The sequence below is a fragment of the Macrosteles quadrilineatus genome, unplaced genomic scaffold (genome assembly GCF_028750875.1).
Source record: "Macrosteles quadrilineatus isolate MER2022 unplaced genomic scaffold, UCM_ALF_1.0 Scaffold_5__1_contigs__length_97177068, whole genome shotgun sequence".
Lineage (NCBI taxonomy): Eukaryota > Metazoa > Arthropoda > Insecta > Hemiptera > Cicadellidae > Macrosteles > Macrosteles quadrilineatus.
In genome coordinates this window covers 67608722-67627399 of record NW_026542598.1, presented here as the reverse complement: position 1 = coordinate 67627399, position 18678 = coordinate 67608722, and the positions used below count along the sequence as shown (strand labels likewise).

Genomic DNA, 18678 nt, shown 5'->3' with positions numbered 1-18678 from the left:
AAGCTATGATCCAGGACTTTAGGTCCAGCTACGAAACGTCAGCTTCGACATTTTCTGAGGCTAGAACCGACTTTGAACTTATAATGGTAATCTGTTACTGGATGTAACTCATGTAAAAGGTGTAACGTTTGTACCGATCACCGGGTCGATCTCTGGTTTTTTTTTTGTTAATGAAGGTTGAAGAAGATGACTGTCTTTTGCAATGACAATGAGAGGACGATTATCCCTGAGCATGACAAACGCTGAGTAATAAGTGCTCCAAGAATTGACTGAATAAAGATAATACAGTAAATAGGTTATACTGAGTAAATAATAATATAAATATTTGTCATAGTTTATAACTAGGTCTATGACGATTTTCGGTAAAAGTTATGGTTGGTGACAGTACATTTTGAGCAGAGTACCTCGGGACTTGTGATTGTGGTTTGGCAATCTTTGAATGATCATTTTACAGTTATTGCCATTACCGATTTTAATTTTTTCACTTTACCGCTCTAAACATTTGTAGTTTTCACCTATTTGTTTTCAGTGTATACGGGTTTGAGTAATAATCATGTCACTTCTATGGTCCTTTACACCTTATCATCAAATTTCATATCCCGAAACGTCGTGGAACTTTTCACCAATCATTGATAATCCGCAAGGATTCTTTTTTTAAATGAGTTAATCATATCCTATACTTCACAGCTACAGAAACCCGGATACTCGAGGTGTATAAAGTATTCCGAAAGAGCCAACAGCTCGAAGTCGCTAACGCTAAATACTGGAGAACCTCCATATAAATCTCCGGCACCGCGACATCGACAACCTGTACAAATGGCGCGATGTCGAGCGATGTTATCGATGGTGGCGATAATCGATACCTCGAGTCGGTTGTCGCTGTCGGTGTCACTTGGCGGGAGATAACACGACCAGGTGTCGCGGATAACATTTTGGCGGGTAAAGCCAGGGGGGTGTGAACCTGAACGATTCATGAGGAAAGAGGTTAATTCTACTGATCACAAGACAATATGTATATTGATTCTAGTTTTGGGATTCTGTTTTTTTAGCGAATTTCCCATATAGGGAATAAGCTATTACCGTAGGTCTCATGGTAAGACCTGGGCCCATGATCGGACCACGGGAACGGGGGTTTATGGGGGGTTTTATAGGTGAAAAATGGGGGTTTCCCATTTTTGACCCTAAAAACATAAAATTTTGGAATTTCTTTCCCAACCATTTTGTAGAGCTTAAAAAATGAAATAATTTAGTATTTTGAAGCATATTTGTATGCCTAATGGTTACGGAGAAAATTCAAACAAGTGCAAATTTAAAATTCCCATGTTATTCTTATGGAGAAAATGAAAACCGTTGTTGTTTACTTGTTTATGGATATATTTTGATAAAATTTAGCAAATTTATTTATTTCTTCCTATACTGTTGATGTTTGGTCAAAAACACTGATTACTTTCCCCGTAGCAGCAAACCTAAGCACTCGTTAAATCTAATGTCCTTTAAATTGGGAATAAATATGTCTTATTTATGGAAATAGTTTATTAGTTATACAATAAGACAAGTTTAAATTCGCTTACTCTGCAGGTTTGCTGCGGCGGGGGTATTTTTAATATGCTGTAGAGTGAACCAATAAATTGCGTTTAATCTGAACGAACAGAAAATATGTTTCTTTCAGATATACTCCAAAAGATTGTAAAGGAACACAAATAGAAATTTTGAAAAAAATAAAATCCAGTGAGGACATGATCACAACCAAGTAGTCCGAGGTCTCAAGCTAAATTTTGATCTATTTGTTTCAATATGTGTTACCAAACAAAGAATCAATGAACAAAAACATTCATTAACAAGTATAATGGCCGTACATTGTACGATACCATACAAACAAAATGCACAAAATGTCTATGCAAAAAATGGCAGGTTTACACTTTTCTGCGTTTTAGCGAATTTCCCTATAGGGAAGTAGCTATTACCGTAGGTCTCATGGTAAGACCTAGGCCCGGGACCGATTTACTTTTTCATTTTGATGTCCCCAGAGGCCAAAAACACCATTCGTTCAAATTTTTATATATCTATATATAGATATATATATATATATATATATATATTATTAAGCAAATCAAAATACCACAATACCCTAGAAACATTTTATTTTATATTACTTACATGTTTCGGACATTAATGCCATGATCACATGATTCTGGATATTGAAAATAAAGGAGAAAAAATGAATACAAAGGAAGACTTTTATATTTATACTCACCATATTAATGACAAAGACAATTTACTAAACTTGACACAAATTCAAAATCAAAACGTAATATTCAATGAAATTATACATCTTAAAGAAAACACCTCCTTCCCTTAATATAAAAATTATCACCTGTTCTTTAATAAGAAATATCTAATAATGTTTGTAAATAAAAGAAACTAATAGGTTATATACTATACTGTGATCATGGCATTAATGTCCGAAACATGTAAGTAATATAAAATAAAATGTTTCTAGGGTATTGTGGTATTTTGATTTGCTTAATAACATTTAAAGTAGCCCTCATTGATGTATACAATAACAAAATATATATATATATATATATATATATATATATATATATGTGTCCATCCACACGATAACTTGAGTAATTTTTGTCCGATTTTGATAAAATTTGGTTTGAAGGTGTAAGGCGAGATAAACTTGAACGAGTTCGCGAACCAGCATGATCGGACTATGGGAACGGGGGTTTATGGGGGGTTTTATGGGGTAGAAATAGGTTTTTCCCATTTTTGACCCAAAAAACAAAAAAATTTGCAAAATCTTTTCAAACTATTTTGTAGATCTTAAAAAAACAAATAATTTAGTATATTGAAGCGTTACTATGCGCCTAATGGTTACGGAGAAAATTCCAAAAAAAATTAAATTTTAAATTCCCATGTTATTCTTATGGAGAATAAGTAAACTGTTGTAGTTTGCTTGTTTATAAACATATTTTGATCAAATTTGGAAAATGTTTTTATTTCTTACTAACTATTAACATTTTACAAAAAAAGCAGTTTTACCCTTCCTGATGCAGCAAACCTAAGTACCTGTTAAACTAATTCTATTTAAATAGGAAATAAATCTTAAATTTTTAAGTACCGGTAGACATTTTAGTGTAAATCCAATCAGACATATGGAAATTCGCTTAGTCTGCAGGTTTGCTGCGGCGGGGGTATTTGTTTTAAGTTGCGTCTTAACTCACCTACTAGTATTTTTCATAATTTTCAAACTATGACAAATTAACTTTTCCTAAAGGAGGTAAATTAATAAAAATCTACAACCAAAGCATTTTGCACAGTGTCAATTGGCAAAAAACATACTGTACATCCCAAACAATTATTTAAGCTGCATTTCCAGTATCCCCAGGTGCGAGTAGAGAGAGTCGGTAGAAGGGTTTACAGCCGCAGGCGAGGAAGGTCCGGGCATAACGCACGCTCACATAACTCCTTGGAATCTCGGGTTCGATCTCCAATAAAAACTGTATTAGCATAATAAAAATGGAGCGCCCGTGGCCAAGCCTAGGGACAGGGTGGCTCAACACGTGCTCTTAGATATGCATCGGGGATTACAGTGATCGACGCTGATACTGGAGCACAGGATCACCACGTCTCAGCAGTGATAATGTTGTTAGTAGGACTATCTTCGCGTACACTCGTCCTTCGGTTGATTAGGACTGTCGACACTTGATACGTCAAGGTCGTCAGGATAAGTGATTACTGTTGGATGTACAGAAGACCAAGATTGCCAGGGCTTCGAAACTGTTGAGGAAACTGTAAGGACTACTTTATTGTTCACTAATCCTTAGAAGAAACTATTAAGACAGTCGATATTTCCATAACTATTTACATGTCGGGGTCGTCAATATTACCCACTGCTGACTATTAAGAAGCTACAGATAATAGAAACTACACCGAACGATGTATTTTGACAAAAGGGCTAGTTTTGCCTCAATTTGAACTTTAGGTCTTTAGGTGATCGAAGGACGGTTCACACAGTATGCCTAAATACTTTCGTACAGATCACGGTCATCAAGATTGGTACAAAAAAGATCATATCGCTGCTTTAAAGAAAGATGCAACTATTGCGTCCACTCACCTTACATACTTGTTAAGGGTGAACACTAACAAACTACTTTTAATCAAGATGGTTTTGCTGTTGATACCTATGACCTAGACCATCTGAGCTTCCCCGCACAGTTAAAATATTTACACTAGAACAATTTTTGCGTAATATGATTGAAGGACGTCGTTTCGTTTACAGGTTGTAATAATCATGAATAATAATCGCCTTTGGCAAAACTGATGCACTAAGAGCTTCGCCACAGTAATGGAAATGTTGACACTAGGAGTATTTTTGGGGAGACTCAGGTTTTTATGCAGTTAACAAGCATAGTACACTAGATACTTATTTCTGTATTTTTAATATGCGTTGATGATACTGAAGCAGTGGGTTAACAGAGTTCAATAGTAACAGGTAGTTTAACGGTCCAGTAAACCGCATGCGGTATTGGTAGGTAAACTTTATAATTTTTAGGAATGTCCATAAATATGTTTTGGTCATTCTCCCATCAAGAGTCAATTAGTTCAAATTTACGGTAGTCTGCACCATTGCTGAGACCTAGACACTGTTTTGATGGTAATTAAATCAATACGTTTAATTGATATGCATCTTTATTGCTTAATTGATCGATCCAATTACCGCGTTTGCTCACACATATATTGAACTATTACGTAACGCGCTAATTTGACGTCGAGAAAATGTCAAACTGGAAAGCGGTGGTGAAGGGGGCCGTTAAAACTGATTGAAAGCTCAGCCTATCACATTAACCCCGTCAATTAACATATACACATTCATAACGAACTAAACAAACTAATAAGCCATAAAGAATGTCGGAAAAGAAGTCTGATAGGGTTTAATAATTTCAAGACTGCTCGGACTAGAGATATTTAACACACATCAGCTACTGGATAAACGAGTAACGAATGTGTCGTAAATCTAATTCGATCGACTTCTGGTTCTCGGCGACCGTTTTATTACTACCCATACATACTACAGTTAGTTGTCTATGAGGTGAAGTAGTTAAAATGTAAGCAAACAATGATAGTTTACCTTTTATCAAAACTTGACAATTGTATTACCGTACTAATAGGATTAAAAAAGCAGTATAGTAAAAAAATTGGCTAGAATTGTTGATTTTAATACAATTTTTCCACTCTAATCTTTTTTTGAATTAGTAATTCATTCTATCATCGACTTTGAATACAAGTAGACTTCTCATCCCGTTGTATATTGCTAATTCTATTTTAATGTACGTTTACAATTTCATGTTCGGCTAAAATATTCGACATCATATCTCCAAGTAACTCGTGTAAATTTGTTTTAACTTGCTGGCAGCAACGAAAGCTTTCGAAATATTCTTAGCGTAAAATATTTCAAAAGATCTCACAGTTTCGTTTAGAGTTTGAGCTAACATATTTGTGTATTGTACTGACTCACTCCTGGACTGCTTTATAGACAATCCTTCCAGACGAGTCTCTGAGGATCGTGTGGACGAAATACAAGTTTCAAAAAGGCTGCTTAAAGAAAAGAAAAATAGGCTGCAGTCGGCATTGAGAGACGCCGGCGGCAGTTGCTGTAGGAGTGCCTCAAGGTTGCACTCTAGGACCCGTCTTGTTCCCTCTCTGATTGGCCGATATCACATATGGCGTGCAACATGGGTTGCGATTTACATATGCGAGTCATTGTACTTGAGATCTCCTATTGTTGGTGGTGATACGATTAGTGACGTCAGTCTGGTTGCACTACAATGTACGTGATATGTTTGTCTGTAAGCCTGCAGAACAATCAGTCAAGCAAAAAACATATGTTTGACACTGGTTTTCAGTAAAATTCGTATGGCCCATAAATTATTTCCAGGCCGACTCAAGTTTTAGCCAATACTTAAATAAAAATATAAATTGACTTCCTAACGAAAAAACGGGACGAAATCAGTCGTTAACTGCCAATTTCTTTACTATAAGCAACTTATAAACTATTGCAAAACCAGATTATGTTCATCCCACATGTCTCACAGTTAATTAATAGCTTTCGTTGGGGCAGAAGACATATAATCATCTTCATTACAAGACCCTTCAGTCGAATTGCTGAATGGAATAGCAACAAAGTTGTCCATGGTTTTATCCTACCATATGAAAGAAGTTTTTCTATTACGGACTGTTCGCGCCAAAACGGCAAGTGTCGTCCCCACCCCTGGGCTTCGGGGGTGTGAGTGGCACAGGTCGTCAGTAAGGCACCAACGTTCGGTCGCGTCGGTAGTCATTTTCAAGCATTACAATTTCATTCATTTAACATATCTCAATCAAGTTTACATTTCAAGTTTCATGTTACATATTTTCATTTATTCATTATCATATGTACAGTTATAGCATCTTCATCATATTTTCAATAAACAGTGTTTTACTCCATGTGCAGTCTTATATTTCAGCTCCATAAAACCAATTTCATTACATTACATTCAGTGCGTCTGCGTACATCGCGGTGCGTACATATTTTGGTCCTTCGAGCCGGATTTGTTCTGTGAGAGGGAAGTGATCCCATTACTTGTTGGTTTGTTGTAGGCCTGGCCTTGAAATAAATGATACACTGATGGACGATTCGACGAACAAGGTTTCTTGCTCCTAGGGGCCAATATTTTTGACGTATCGATGCTAGTAGAGCTTGAGGTCCAGCGTGTAACTGGCATATGTGTTCGTTGATGGCAATTAGATCGGTAAGGTGTGACTGTTTAGGAAGAACAATAGGATGTTTTGTACTGTATCCCATGTCTGCGTGATTGAGTCGGCCCCCAACTCGTATTAGCCCACTTGAATCTATGAAGGGACTCAGAATTTTTAATTTGCTCTTTCGTGGAATAGGTTGATTGTGGATTAAGCATGAAAGTTCTTTGGAGAAGAAAAATGCTTGCTCTGTGCGGAGTAGTTTTTGTGATGCCGATGACAGTTCCTTGGGATCTAGTGGACCAACCAGCCTTGCAGAAGGTACTTTACAATTGTGTACAAATCTGAGACAAAATGCTACGACTCTTAGAATTTTCTGGTAACTAGAATTCAAAATATGTACGCACCGCGATGTACGCAGACGCACTGAATGTAATGAAATGTGTAATGTAATGAAATTGGTTTTATGGAGCTGAAATATAAGACTGCACATGGAGTAAAACACTGTTTATTGAAAATATGATGAAGATGCTATAACTGTACATATGATAATGAATAAATGAAAATATGTAACATGAAACTTGAAATGTAAACTTGATTGAGATATGTTAAATGAATGAAATTGTAATGCTTGAAAATGACTACCGACGCGACCGAACGTTGGTGCCTTACTGACGACCTGTGCCACTCACACCCCCGAAGCCCAGGGGTGGGGACGACACTTGCCGTTTTGGCGCGAACACGGACCATCAACACAAATCATTTTTACTGCTTTAAAAATGTTATGATACTGTTGAAGATATTAATTTTAAACTCTACATTCATTCTTTATAGCTATCTCTACTCTTCTGTTATTAAAATGATCGATGAAAGATTGCGTTGTGAGGTCAGCGGCCGGTAGACCACCGCGAAACAGACCGCTCGTGCCCGGACGACAGATTTGGAGGGAACCGATGTATTAAGTCATCCAGCTGATAATAATTAAGCAAACAGCTGATCTGCGGATATCGAGACCACCGTTATTATCGTAACCACCGGGCCTGGCTAACCCGTGTAGGGATCACCGTAACTAGGCGTATTATAATGCGATTAAATGGCCGCTCATACCCATTAGGTCCGGACCGGTGATTTGTAACCGAAAATGTTGTAGCTTAGCTGTACTTGGTTGATCACTCGTATTAGTGATGAGGTTGATTGATTTAGTAATTTAATGTTTTTTGACATTTTCGACGTTATTGGGAAGGTATAAGTTATAGTGGTTGTAAAAAGTTGATTGATAAATGTTAGGAAATCTCGAGGTTATGGTTGTGATGATAGTAGACAAGTATAGGATCTAATATTTAAGTTTATATAATTTTAAACATTTAGCTGACTATGTAATACCCGTAAATATTTTTTTATTTTATACCATACAATATTTTAAGCTACATAGTAACACATTTAGTTAAAGTATGGTCAATTAGTTTCCAAGTTGCATGGCTACAAAAAAAATACATGATCCGTAAATTTACAGTTATAATAACATCTTGCATCTATCATTTTGTGAAAGTTAGAGCACATGAAAATTTTAGGGATTGTATTTTAAATTGTCAGTTTGTACTATTCAAATACTAGCCGTCTCTATTGACCGTACGGCAATACTTTATAGCTTACATTTCATTATTATCAAGCATGCTTTAAGTTAAGGCAGGTTACATTTTCTGATTTTAAAAACTTGCTGGACAAATGGAAATCGCACACGTATAAATTAATAAATATAACGAATAACCAACTCACTAACACTAGATCCACAATGCTACCTGCTTACTTCTAAATGCACTAACATTTCAGTACGAGTACTGATTCGCGTCTATGTTTATTTAGTTACATTTTTACAGGTGTTTTGGAAGATCTAACATTTGTTAACAAAGATCAATGAAAATATTTCAGTTCACATAACGGGTTACGTGCAAATATCAGGTTATGGCTAGGCTGCACAGCAGAGCTTCATGTTATGAGATCCATTACATGTTGCTGCACCATGTATCATGCAACCTTGCTTCTCTTGACGTGCTGTACGGATAAACTAGCAGTTCGGATTACAATTTTAATCCTATAGCTAGCTGTAAGTGACTAACTACATCATGCATAATGTGTACATATATCATTAAAACTATAACTATTCCACTTGTTGACAAAAGGTTAGAGGTAAAAATATTAATTAAAATCCCTTTTTGTGTTTTCGAATTAAATCTCTGGTCTTCAAGTTTTGTACAACAGCAAAGTGTAGTTAACAAACTGGCTTGATGGAGGATAGAATTTAGTAGGTCGTGTTGGTTTTCGTAAAGATTATGATAATTTCAGAACCAGGTGTCTACTAGTCTACAGCTGGGTTAATAGATCATCTGATTAGTCACATATGATGTCACAAACTACAGCTGATCGACAGCTAATTAGCATAATAGTCGAAAATTGATCTATCAGTTATAGTAATGGAAATAAATTTTGAATTCTCTGTCTTGGTAGTTTTAGACGTGCGATTTAATTATTGTTATTTTTAATAGTTTTCTATTAAATGATTTTAAAATGCTTAATCATTGTTTCTTACTGTTGGTTGAGTAAAAGCCGGTATTCTATAATTTTTTGTAACCTTTACTAGCCGTATTCATGGGTAGGTGTCAAAGGCTTGTACTTATTAGAAATCACAGGCTAGGTAGTTAAGGCAGCAGGATATCATCGGATATAATCAACAACGATTTTTGCAAGCAGTCAAATAACACATTAAATCTACTTGGAAAATACACTGACAAAAATTTTAAAATTTTTAGATTTTATAAACTAAACATATAATTCTTTAATGTATTTTCTTTAATGTACCTTCGATTCTTCTTTTAGGTAAGACTACGGTAATTAAATAAGAAACGACCGCTATGTATGACTTCCTCAGTCATTTATCATATTTTCCCCCAAAATTTACCTTCGAACCTACATCTCTTGGTCACTGACCTGCATGCAATGTGAAAGGGATAGTTCTTGAGGCCACATATCAAGTTTTTTCCAAAGCCGATATCATATTTCTAATTATGCAAGCATATTTACATGCTACCTTATGGAAACTTGATATCTTTACCGCACGCTCAAAAAACTTACCTCTAGACAGACTCGAAAGCCAGTCTCGGTTGAGGTAGGACTTTCAATAATATTTTATAAATTATATCAATTAAAAGATTAATTATTCATCGCATGGATTTCACTGGACTCTTCAATATGGAGAGACCCATTTCCATCACTAAAGACACCTGTCGTTCTTGGTTTTCTAGATGATCTAGAGCTCAAGGTTGGATTCGAACCCCCGGGCATTGTCAGATGGAGTCGATTTAAATTGTGTGATTGGTTGAATTTATCTTTGTCCTCAAGATAGAAGTTCGTCGTTATAGTTTTGTAATACTTGTAAGATTTTGTAAGACTACGAAAAATTGACGAAAAGAATCGACTCGAGTGTTTATATAAAAGGTTGTTTTCTAAATTAAGACTGGAATAGGAAAATAATAAATATATTTTACACGACTATAGCTTATAGTGTTCTTCTAGCTTTAAAATATACAGATTTAATGAAATATTTGATGAAAGAAAGGTTTTAAATTGTTGTTTTTGCTCAAGCAAACTATTGAGGTACTCACCGAAAATTAATATATGCACTGCAACACTTAATATATTTGACATCCACTTTACGATCTACCCATACTGTATATTCAATACACAGTATATAAAATTCCCCAAATTGAAAACATCCACTGTATAATACATAAATCACACCACCAAAATCCATTCCCACTAACCACCTTCATAAACACTCCCAGACTATTTATACCCGTTTGTGACTTATTTACCGACTATTACCCACAGATTACGGCGGCGCGGTTAATCGCGCGTAAACCGCACAGCTTGGCGGGTAATTTACTCAGCTGGGAATCAGCTGATTTACTCACAACATGAGTGTGGAAATTATAGAAGACAGTCCTGAGTCCTGAGAAGCCTCGCACGCAGCGCCGGGTAAAGTATTCTAGCCTCTCACAGGGTGTGTCCTGTCCTGGTTTCTACATCAATTAGGACTTAATTTTCAGCTTGGTCTGGTTACGCCCGTACACCAGATGGGTAATAGTAAATAGTAATGGTAATGGTTGGTGACCCAACTCTTTCATTACTCAACATTACGTGGTCTATACATTGTTGTTAAAGATTATGTGTCTAACTAGGATATTATGTTTTATTTTCATTGTTTTCTGCATTCAAATGTATTGGCGCTGAACACAAAATATTAATTTAGTCAATAGTTTTTCGTCGTAATCAGTTCCACAGAAAGAATTGATTGACCAACGATCCGATTACTTTTTCAGTTGTCAAGAGCTTGTTTGCACTCCTGGTAGGGTTAATTTAAGGGTTACTATGATTCTTAATTTCACGCAGTTCTTACTTGCTAAATTAGTGTTACACAAACATGCAGTAAATACTGTAGTTATAACCATCGATGTATAACCTATACATCGATGGTTATAACAGATAAGTATAAGAGATTAGATAATTTATTGATTCATATAACGTGTTTAAATCTTGGTTATTCGTTAGTAAGTTAAAACACATAAGTTAAGGTTTAAGGATAGTGTTGTGTAAAAGGAAAATAGAATACTTTTATAGGCTAGAACAAAATGAGGTACATGCCTTTTGTTTTGAATCTTATGCGGTTCCCTGAAACAAAACAATAAAATCAATATTATATCAAACAAAACTAAAAATACAAAATAACAAAAATGTACTCTTACTAAAATAAAACAGCCATTTATCAATTACTTTACTAAAACTATATGTTTTTTATCAGCCGAATAAGTTTAGGTACTTTGATAAAACTTACTATTTATTATGTCAACTAAATTGTCAATTGGGTTTGAAGATGTGGCTAAGACTATCAAATAATCATATAGTCCCGAAAGCGGATTTAATAGCATATCTAATAGCAGTGAATTTGTTTGACATGACATTTCAAACATTCTTTCGGCGGAGTGAAACTTTCTATAACTATTTTTATACATTTAAAAACCGAACTACACCGAACATTTTTTCTTCTCGTTTCACAGAAAGCTGGAAAATACAAAAATTTTTTTAGACAATATACGCCAAACCTCAAACCGCTGTTGGAGTTGAAAGAATCTCTGTTTCTCGTCAGTATTTCTGAGACATTACAAAGATGCGCCTTCAGTACGGCGCCCAAGGCGTAGCGCGTGGCCAAGTTACGCCCGCTTTCTACGCCCCGGGCGGAGCGCCGCATCATAATCAGTTTTTAATGACGCCCAAGCTAGCTTTTAATTCCATTAGGCACGGTTCCGAAGTCGCTGAAAGTGCGATAGTCTACCACGTGATTGTCAATTATTCGACCCCATCTTCCCGCCAAACTTGCCAACTTGTCTGACAACTTGGCGCCTTGGCGGGAAAGTGTTGCGTAGAGAGGGTGTTTAAAAGTGTGTTATCTATCTTCTATATATTAATAGGCAAGCATGTTTCTTTAAAACCTTTTTTCTCAGCTCGTGTGCATCGTAGGGAAAATCTACGCATACCGTTGGAAAGCTATTTTCCTGTAGGTGTGCAGAATCCCTTTATAAATTTAAATAGGCTCAAAGATAAGCACAAAAAATGAGTTTAAAAATTTGAAAAAATTAACATGGATCTTATGCGTTGCTATGCTGGTTACGAAATAACAACGAAATATAAACAGAAAATCAAAACAAATGGAGGAAACTCCAATCACATGTTTTATTTACAGTGTGGGGTGAAAATAGATAAGTGAGTACATTACATATTTTTGGTCGAGTTTCGACCACTGGACGACCTCTCGTAGTGTTTAATACGCACGATGTAGAAAGTACGGTTTATAAGTTTCCAAGTATTCTATTTCTGTCAGCTACCTATCAATAAGTTTATTTGGTATAATTGTGAATATTAAATTAGACAGCGATATATTTTAGGTTGTGCGCTGATGTGTTATACATTTTTTTACCACACTACGATGTTTTTAGCCATTTTAGAAACGTTTATTGGAGGCCGAAAGCTACGTATTGCTGTCCATGCCAGCTGTCATCGTTATGTGGGGATTAAGTTTGTACATCCCTAGGGTCGAAAACCAGCTTATTTACTTAAAACATTAATGTATATTAAATACACAAGCAGTATCCATGTGCATTGTAATATACTTGTTTTATTGTCACCGCTGCCTAGGCAACTATTTATTGTTAGTTTTGCTGACTCCTCGAAATATTTCGCACAACCTTAAAGTTGTAAATGTGTTGACTGTTAATTTGAATTATTATTGTAACAAATAGTGATAATAGAGTACATAGTGTGGACAGTGTGGTGAAAAATGCCGTTCATACTACAGGCCAAAAATGGTTTTGCAGCTCTCGATCGTTGTTCTCGATATCGTCTCGAGCTCATGACCCGATCTCGAGCTGGCAAAACCTCATTTTCGGCCCTAGGTACGAAATATACTATTACGAGTAAAATTGTGTCAAACAAAATATAACATACCATGTAGATGTATTGTGTAATAACAATGATGCACAAACCCTAAAAATATAAACAACGCATTATTATTCATTTTTCAGTTGTGTTTCAAAGTTATACTTTTAGAGAAAAAAGGACAATTATTGACTAATTATACTACTACACAAATAATAAGAACCGTTTCTTGTTGGTTGGTCGGCATCGATCAATCTGAAAATACCGTAGTAAAATATTGATTTAACAATATTCGAAACTGTTGTAATCTCTATAGAGAGTTCACTTGTTAATTTTTGTGTAAATAAAATATACATAACAGCCAAGTTTAGCTGTAAATACACGATCTACCCTAATGATTGAACTTTATTATGTCTGAAAAATTCTAATACCACTAATTAAATCAACAAATTCCTTTTCAATTTCAAAGACATTTAAAATCTTTCTCTAAAACATGAGAAACTCCCGGAGCCTCATCTATGTTCCCGCGGTTCCACACGTCTTACACCAATTACCCTCGAATTTTCCACCGAGCGTGCCGCAATTAATACTTTTCATTACCTATCGATTACAGCGACTAATCTCTGGATCGATATTTGATTCATTTTAATTGCGAGTCTCGTATCGAAACCACGTTCGCTATTCGATACGCCTCAATCACTCCCAATTGGTTTATACGATGGCGAGATAAGCTGGAGTGTGTTTAGATGAAGTACGAGCTTTGCCGCCAGAACCACATACAAATGGCGGGTAATGCGGTTAATTTAATTGACCACTGCTGTGTTATAGTAACAAACTCCAATGAACTCAGGTTTATGGTTGTATTTTGTATTGAGCGATCAACTTGGATATGTTTTAAATTGCTTATACTGTGGTATACTGGTTTTTATAGACTCTCGATGTATGTTATATTGACTATAATATACACTGACGGATGTATCGTATGGACATTATTACACAAAAAATTGTGTTTTATAAAACATGCAGTATGTAAGGGTAAACTTGCTAGCTACTGTACCCGTGCTTTGCAACGGGAAGAAGACTTGAAAGAGAATTTGTTCTTTGAATCTGTTGTACAAAATAGTTACACACCCGTCAACCGTTAAAAACAAAACTCAACCATACCGCTTCATTTGACAAAGGTTTGTGGCTTTTAATGTAGGCGATTAATGTAAACTGCCATTTCGGTTTGTTATAATTTTAAATCTTGTATCTTGTAATGTGAGACAATCCTACAAAATTTTCTAATAACATTTTTTCATATAATTCATTTACCTTCGTCTCCCTTCTTTCCTATCTGTTTCCTTTTTTGGTATTTTGGATTTCAATCTTGAAGTTTCAAAACTACTGATATTTAATTTAAATAAACAATGCCGGGTTAAAATATACTGGATCATCTCTTGCTTGGTTTCGTACCTGCCACACAATGAATCTAGTTTTATGTTGACAAAGAGACCAATTTTTTTTTAAGTTAGAACGTTGGACTTTGTCCTACTTTGATGCCCGCGTTCAAATCTCCCAAGCCTCAAATTATTTTTACATGACAATATTCCGAGACCCGATAGGCCAAAGTTAGTAGTTACCGATTCTCCAACGGAAACCAAGTATTATCTCTCTTAGACAAAATCATATTCTCTATATTAGATCACTTTTCCTGTTAGAAGCTAAACGACTTCTCTATACTATCAGAGATACTGATTTTTAAACATTACACATTCAGTTTGGAGTCAATAAAAGATCATTGGAATTGACGAATTGATTATACAGTTTGGAACCGACTTAGTGATAGACTTCCAGAGCTGGCACAGTAGACTCGTGTCTCCAAGTTGGATAATCTCCTCCAATAGTGTTTGATGCGACGAGTCGGTGACACTCTATATTCTACCAGAACCGCTCCGTAATTGGCATCTTGGGACAAATACGCCCAGTTTTTGTGTCTAGACTGTAGACGAAGAGTTGACTGCTGTGTCTAGAATCTGTTATTAGTCTGCAACAGGTCTAGTCGGACTCGCCATACATTTTAATTGTGCAATGAGTTCGTAAGAAGTGAAGTTACTCGGGGAACTGGAATGAATCAATTTTCTTTTTTGGCGGAGTAACTTATAGCTGTTCATACTCGTGACGGTGACATGTGAACTGTCCTTAATTGTAGAGTAGAGAAACAGAAAAGAATTTTAGAGGGAAAATAATCTGACATTACTTCAGGAGTAAGAAAATGATGAATGTAATATTCATGTTAATCTCTTCCAAAACATGTTCTACAACTGTAATTTTGTAAAAGAATTTTCAAAAACAACTGTAGGCTCTTATTGAATAGCATTGATTAGTTATTGACTTATTTTTGTTCAACATGTACAAATTCGATTCTGAAATATAATTAAATTTAAATTCATACATCCAAATGGTTTTTATCAAGCCTAATAAGCAAAATCAGTTCCTCAGTACCATTCCTAATGTGAAGATCGCTTTGTGTAGCCCTACAATAGTTAGTTAGCAGTGGTGACCAGCAATGTCAATGCAATAATTTTTAAAACAGTTATCTTCATCTAAAACATTATCATTTCGAAGCGAATTCATCTCAAATTAGTATATTCTTTGAATGTTATTATCACAGTTTAAACCTTTCTCGTATATAACACAATAACTTGCAAAATTAAAACACTTTTTACAATTTTTTTTCACCACAGTGGTCTCACCCCAAATATTTTTCACTCACTATTCCGTCAAAGTCTTCCATTCCGTTCCTTCATTAATTTCACTGCATGATTCACAACTAGATTCACTAGATTCACAACTAATCTACAGAGATATAAAAAAGTTCAAATAATAAAAAAAAATTATGCGCTGATAACACTACTATTTTAGTTTTCACTCGCCTACGACCTCGCCTAAAATATATTCTACACATTATACCAACACCGTCAAATATACCATTCCCTCATCGCATACAATGGCGTTTTCCAAAACCCACACTGAGCAAATAATGCAGTTGGGTGAATTTCAGCTGATTAATTATGTATTCCGATAAAGTACAGACGAGTACGCGGTACCTACGCCCGATATCTGACCTTTAGAAGCCTCGCCTTGTGGCCCGGACTGTTATTATGACGTATTGATTAGAAAGGCCTCGAGGCTTGAGGCCCGCTCTCGCTGTGGCCTCTCGAGGCGAAGCCTGAGGCTCGTATTCCCATTCCCGCCAGAAGTTCACCCACTCCCTCCCTTTCGCCATGTAGCTGCGCGATCCGTATATTTTACACTTGAACATGTAGCTGTCAAAACAAAAACAGATTTGTTTGAAAACTGTAAATACAGTTTGAATTATAGGTCGATAAATAACACGTGCACTCTAGGCGCTGTTTCATTGCTGATAAATAGAGCAGGTAAAGATGTGATTGGTGAGATGGTGGATTGAATTGAGTGAGCTGCGTTAGTTGGTGGTGGGAATTGAGACAGTGTGAATAATTGTCACATAATTCTCATTTACAGAAATGTCCCACCTATAAGCAACCTGTTTTTTTGTTTCCTATTCACAGACCTACATCTGAACGTGGGCTAAAACGTCCGAGCATCATATGGTAGTAAATTATCCTTGTGATTGGTGAGGTGTGTACCAGGATCTCCGAGACAACGTGTCTTCCAAACATTACTAGACCAGCTGTGGACCAAAGGTATCACAATTATTTAGTACGGGATGGATCATACTAGAAACTAAAAGCAGAAGTAAGATAGTGAAAAAGTAAGATTGTGGTACAGTGAGATACATAAAATATAGTGAAATGCATAGATATAGTACAATAGTGAGGTTGAGTCTGATACAGAAATAGTGATTTAGTAAGATTGTGAAATACTTATTGAGATAACGAGATGAAAATTTTCGTGTTGTGTTAAAAGTTATTGTGAAAAGGTAAGATTGTGATTTTACAGCGCAATTGTTGTGTGTGTAGTCAGGAAGGGAGGCAGGGGGTTAGTAGGAAAGAGATAGATATATAGTGAGAGATACAGAGGGAGAGAGTGAGAGAGAAGAGGGATGACTTGTCCTTAGTTTGTAATCAGAGGTTGATCTCGAGAGGGTTCTTTAAATTTACTCATCAAATAAACCTCGCGGCAATTTGTAAAGGAGAAGTCTCAAAGATTGCTTATGATGCTTTCTTGGTGAGCCGCGAGATTTAATATTTAGCAGATTGACGTTCGGGGTAACTCGGAGATATTGTGTTTGAATTTGGTGTAGTTCAAGTATTTATAGAGGGGAAGAAGGGATAAATGTTGTGCGGTTTAAAGGTGTTGTTCAAGTTAAATTACTCGCAAATACAAAAAGTGAGCCACAATTTCCAGAAAAAAAACACAAAAACTTAACATTTTCATAACACTCTTTCTTAAATGGCAAATTTGGTCCCAAATAAAGCATGTTTAAGAAGTTTCATAAATATTTTATTTAGCTCATCAATGGTGAGGGTAGCATTTTATGTTGTTTTGTACGTGTTAATACGTCAATGCATTGTTTTAAGGCTTATGAAGTCAGTTATTGTAGATTATTTATTAGGGTTCGACTAATTTTCGAGATCTGAAATCCCGAAATGCGTACAACTTGCTTTTTCTCACCAAAGGATAAAAGTTTCCTAGAAAATTCTTTGAACAATATTTGACCAATTTTAAAAATACTCTACCAATATACAAGTGTAATGTAGAAATATGCTACATTCTTATTTGCAGGACCAGCTTAGAAAAATACCCTATTTTCTTTATTCCTTTTTCTGCGGTCAACTTAAACTAATAATTACATAAAATTAAAGTAAAACACATCACATCATCAAACTGTAAAAACATTAAGAAAATTTGTCCTCTGATACAATTTTAATAGCGTTATATTGAAATGTATTGTTAAGTAACCTAAAAGCCTGTTGACCGTTGCTATTCGAGCACAATTGACCCCAAGGAAGGGCAGTAATGACGCCATAATTTGATTTTCGCGCCAAAGCGGGTGAGCGCCCCAGGTGCGCGCCCTGGGCGGTACACACTCGAGCGCTAACTCAGTTTACCTAAAAGGCTATTTCTCTTTTTCCACTCGTTTGCAATGTAAATTTGGCTAAAAGAATGAAGGTATCTGTGTGTGCGGGTTATAACATTAAACGTTGGATTTGTATACAATCAAGTAGTTGAAAACGTGTTGTAGATTTTGAGGGTTTGAATACGAAGTTATAAGTCGTAACAGTTTTGAGATATACATGTTTTACAGCTTTGCTTTGATATTTAAGTTATTAGAGCGATTGTATAAGCAAGATATACTATCAAAAGTTTGTAGAGAATGAATCGTCAGATTAAATCATCATAAATTAATACGAATGCGTTCAAACATTGTTTTTTTTTTTTTTTTTACAAAATATAAGTCGGAAACAAATGGTAAAGCAACGA

General features: G+C 35.6%; 1 protein-coding gene across 1 annotated transcript in view; it reads right to left on the bottom strand.

Moving 5' to 3' along the window:
* Positions 1-18678, bottom strand: part of LOC128995860 (BTB/POZ domain-containing protein Tiwaz) — a 113288-nt gene that overhangs the window by 76465 nt on the left and 18145 nt on the right. Inside the window, exon 2 of the mRNA XM_054420883.1 lies at positions 11443-11469. The gene's annotated coding sequence lies outside the window, so the exon portion shown is untranslated. The remainder of the gene's footprint in view (positions 1-11442; positions 11470-18678) is intronic.